This window comes from Musa acuminata, unplaced genomic scaffold, assembly GCF_036884655.1.
Source record: "Musa acuminata AAA Group cultivar baxijiao unplaced genomic scaffold, Cavendish_Baxijiao_AAA HiC_scaffold_478, whole genome shotgun sequence".
Lineage (NCBI taxonomy): Eukaryota > Viridiplantae > Streptophyta > Magnoliopsida > Zingiberales > Musaceae > Musa > Musa acuminata.
In genome coordinates this window covers 10,001-15,000 of record NW_027020723.1, presented here as the reverse complement: position 1 = coordinate 15,000, position 5,000 = coordinate 10,001, and the positions used below count along the sequence as shown (strand labels likewise).

Sequence of the window (5,000 nt, the reverse complement as noted above, 5' to 3'; positions counted from 1 at the left end):
GTATTAGGCATCAAAATTTGGATATTTGTGGACGAGGAATAATAGACCTTTATTTATCTTGCCATTCTGGCCAGTGATAGAACAAAAAATAACAAACTGTTTCATTCTTTTTCCGTTAAATCAAACAAAAATGAGCAATTCTAATTCTATAAGGTTGAATAAAAATTCGATTGACCATTTGTTATAATTGCTATGCTTAGTGTGTGACTCGTTAATTTTTCTTTAGAGTTTAGAGTTGGAATTAAAAAAAAATAGACTAAACCCTACTTAAACTTAATAACTATATAAAATAAATAAAAACAAAAATAAAAACAAAATAAACTAATAACCAACTTATTGCTTCGTATTGTCGAGATCCCAAGAAACAGTCACTATATGAGATGAGTGGATCAATCATATAGTTGCAGCAACTGCAACTAAAATCTTTTCCATAAAAAATCAGATTATGGGTTGTGAAACAAAAATAAAGGGATGTGGATAAATGGAAGGATGATAGAAAGAGAGAACAAAAATATCAATGATATATGATTCCAATATGTATGGTCTATGAATTACCTCATAAAGGCAATGTGATAAAGCATCAATACTGAATGAATATAAATAATATAAATAATAATAAAGAGCCTCGGGTTAATAAAAACTAAGGAGATTGACTCGAGAAGGAATTTTGTTGGGAGCTCCATTGCAGAGTTCAGGCCTAACCATTAACGGAGAAGCTATGGGAACGACGGAACCTGTGACTGCATAGGATTCTACTGAAAACGAATCCGAATAATTCATTGGGTGGGATGGCGGAACGAACCGAGAAAAAATTTATTTATTCTGAGAAGTCATGGGTTGACCTAGGAATAAAACAGTAAAGAGTAAATATTCGCCCGCGAAACCTTTATTTATTGAGATTACATTACAATATTTTGGCATCATTTGATAAGGGTAAAAATAAGGATCAAGGATCGTTATAAAATAAAAAGCATTATCTATAATTTATATCTATAAATATGCATAACATAAATATTCTAGCTGTATATCCTGTATATACATCTTCCTGTATAACAAAACAAATTCAATATTAATAAATGTCTTAGTGTATTAGTTTATTAAATACATGCGTATCTGTAATATTATTGAATCCTTTCATTCGCGAGGAGCTGGATGAGAAGAAACTCTCATGTCCGGTTCTGTAGTAGAGATGGAATTAAGAAACGACCATCAACTATAACCCCAAAAGAACCAGATTTCGTAAACAACATAGAGGAAGAATGAAGGGAATATCTTGTCGGGGCAATCGTATTTGTTTCGGCAGATACGCTCTTCAGGCACTTGAACCCGCTTGGATCACAGCTAGACAAATAGAAGCGGGGCGAAGAGCAATGACACGATATGCGCGTCGTGGTGGAAAAATATGGTTACGTATATTTCCCGACAAACCTGTTACAGTAAGACCTGCGGAAACACGTATGGGTTCGGGGAAGGGATCCCCCGAATATTGGGTATCCGTTGTTAAACCAGGTCGAATACTTTATGAAATGGGCGGAGTATCAGAAGCTGTAGCCAAAGCAGCTATTTCACTAGCTGCGTCCAAAATGCCTATACGAACTCAATTTGTCAGGATAGGTATGTAGAACTAAACAGTGTATTGAGGATGAAAAAACAACGGCAAGTTTATTTATTTCTGGACAGAGAATATTTCTTTTTTCCTTCATCCTTTGCATTAAAATAACGGATTCCAATAAAATGATATGATTCAACCTCAGACCCTTTTGAATGTAGCGGATAACAGCGGAGCTCGAGAATTGATGTGTATTCGAATCATAGGAGCTGGTAATCATCGATATGCTCATATTGGTGACGTTATTGTTGCTGTAATCAAAGAAGCAGTGCCTAATATGCCACTAGAAAGATCGGAAATAATTAGAGCTGTAATTGTACGTACTTGTAAAGAACTCAAACGTGACAACGGTATGATAATACGATATGATGACAATGCTGCGGTTGTCATTGATCAAGAAGGAAATCCAAAAGGAACTCGAGTTTTTGGTGCGATCGCTCGGGAATTGAGACAGTTGAATTTTACTAAAATAGTTTCATTGGCTCCCGAGGTATTATAAATACTACTAGATGGGACTATGATATATCAGAACATCTAAAATAGATCAAATTTAGTAGATTAGTAGATTGTGTCTCACGCATATACTTTTAATAATAAATAATTTTATAATAATAAAAAAAAAAAAAAAGAGAAAGAAAATAAAACAAAGAAAAAAAGGAAACATGTTGATTATATCAAAATTAGGAGGCACCAATAATTATAGTTCGTCATGGGTAAGGACACTATTGCCGATATAATAACTTCTATAAGAAATGCTGACATGAATAAAAAAGGAACGGTTCGAATAGCATCTACTAATATCACCGAAAATATTGTGAAAATACTTCTACGAGAAGGTTTTATTGAAAACGTTCGGAAACATCAGGAAGGTAACAAATATTTCTTGGTTTCAACTCTGCGACATAGAAAGACTAGGAAAAGAATACACAGAACTATTTTAAAGCGTATCAGCCGACCCGGTTTACGCATTTATTCCGACTATCAACAAATTCCTAAGATTTTAGGTGGAATAGGAATTGTAATTCTTTCTACTTCCCGAGGTATAATGACAGATCGAGAAGCTCGACGAGAAAAAATTGGAGGCGAACTTTTGTTATATATATGGTGATCCTCCTCCTCTGGTATCCTAATTTTCTCTCTAACTTCCTATTTGTGAAATAGAGAGGAAAAGTGAGTTATATAACTCTTCCTCCATTAGTTGATACTTCAAGGAAGTTACCTGGAATGAAAGAACAAAAATTTATTCATGAAGGTTTAATTACTGAATCACTTCCCAACGGTATGTTTCGGGTCCGCCTAGATAATAAAGATGTAATTCTAGGTTATGTTTCGGGAAGGATCCGGCGCAGTTTTATACGGATACTACCTGGGGATAGAGTCAAAATTGAAGTAAGTTGTTATGATTCAACCAGGGGACGTATAATTTATAGACTTCGCAACAAAGATTCGAATGATTAGGTGATTTTTAAAGCATTCCTTTCATGACGATACAATTCGAAGTTAAAAAAAAAAATTCAAGAGACTTATTTTCTTCCAAGGAATAGATTAAAAATTAAGGTAAGGAATAAGAAATATGAAAATAAGGGCTTCCGTTCGTAAAATTTGTGAAAAATGTCGACTGATCCGTAGGCGCGGACGAATTATAGTGATTTGTTCCAATCCGAGACATAAACAGAGACAGGGATAATCTTTCTAAAAAAGAACTTTCTAAAGAAAAGACAAAAATAAAGGATTTCTTTTAATATGAAATGGATATTTCCGTATCTTTTCTTTCCGTATATTTCTGACTTATATTTATAAGATGATAAAATATGACAAAAGCTATACCAAGAATCGGTTCACGTAGGAATGGGCGTATTGGTTCACGTAAGAATGGACGTAGAATACCAAAAGGAATTATTCACGTTCAAGCAAGTTTCAACAATACCATTGTAACTGTTACAGATGTACGAGGTCGGGTGGTTTCCTGGGCCTCCGCTGGTACTTCCGGATTCAAAGGGACAAGAAGAGGGACACCCTATGCTGCTCAAGCGGCGGCATTAAATGCTATTCGTACAGTAGTTAATCAGGGTATGCAACGAGCAGAAGTTATGATAAAAGGTCCTGGTCTCGGAAGAGATGCAGCATTACGAGCCATTCGTAGAAGTGGTATACTATTAAGTTTCGTACGTGATGTAACACCTATGCCACATAATGGATGTCGACCCCCTAAAAAAAGACGTGTGTAGAAATAAGAAAAAAACGGATTTCAAGAGAAATAAATAATTCAATGATCTGATCAAATAATAGTATTAGTATAGTATGGTTCGAGAGGAAGTAGCAGGATCCACTCGAACACTACAGTGGAGGTGTGTTGAATCGAGAGTAGACAGTAAACGTCTTTATTATGGTCGTTTCGTTCTGTCCCCGCTTATGAAAGGTCAAGCCGATACTATAGGTATTGCCATGCGAAGGGCTTTACTTGGAGAAATAGAAGGAACATGTATCACACGTGCAAACTCTGAGAAAGTGCCGCATGAATATTCTACGATAATAGGTATTGAAGAATCGGTACATGAAATTTTACTAAATTTGAAAGAAATTGTATTGAGAAGTAATATATATGGAGTTAGAGACGCATCCATTTGCGCCAGGGGCCCTAAATACGTAACCGCTCAAGATATCATCTCACCACCTTCCGTGGAAATAGTTGACACAACACAACATATAGCTAACCTGACGGAACCAATTGATTTGTGTATTGGATTACAAATCAGGCGAGATCGTGGATATCGTACGAAACCAACAACTAACTCTCAAAATGGAAGTTATCCTATAGATGCTGTATCTATGCCTGTTCGAAATGCGAATCATAGTATTCATTCTTATGGGAATGGGAATGAAAAACAAGAGATACTTTTTCTAGAAATATGGACGAATGGAAGTTTAACTCCTAAGGAAGCACTTTATGAAGCTTCTCGTAATTTAATTGATTTATTTATTCCTTTTCTACATGCGGAGGAAGAGGACATTAATTTCAAAGAAAATAAAAACAGGTTTACTCTACCCATTTTTACCTTTCAAGATAGATTAACTAATCTAAAGAAAAACAAAAAAGAAATTCCATTGAAATGTATTTTTATTGACCAATCAGAATTACCTTCCAGGACCTATAATTGTCTCAAAAGGTCCAATATACACACATTATTGGACCTTTTGAATAAGAGTCAAGAAGATCTTATGAGAATTGAATATTTTCGCATAGAAGATGTAAAAGAGATATCGGACACTCTACAAAAGCATTTCGCAATTGATTTACCTAAGAATCAATTTTTATTTTAAATCCATGATAATTATTTCATCTTCTTTTTCTAATAAAAATAGAAAGAAAAATTTATAAAGAAAAAGAAGA

The 5,000-nt window shown here is 34.6% G+C and overlaps 1 protein-coding gene across 1 annotated transcript in view; it reads right to left on the bottom strand.

Moving 5' to 3' along the window:
* Positions 1–3,341: 3,341 nt before the first annotated feature.
* Positions 3,342–5,000, bottom strand: part of LOC135660231 (cytochrome b6-f complex subunit 4) — a 2,852-nt gene continuing 1,193 nt past the window's right edge. The window contains exon 1 of the mRNA XM_065176357.1: positions 3,342–5,000. This exon is cut by the window's right edge and continues 1,193 nt beyond it. The gene's annotated coding sequence lies outside the window, so the exon portion shown is untranslated.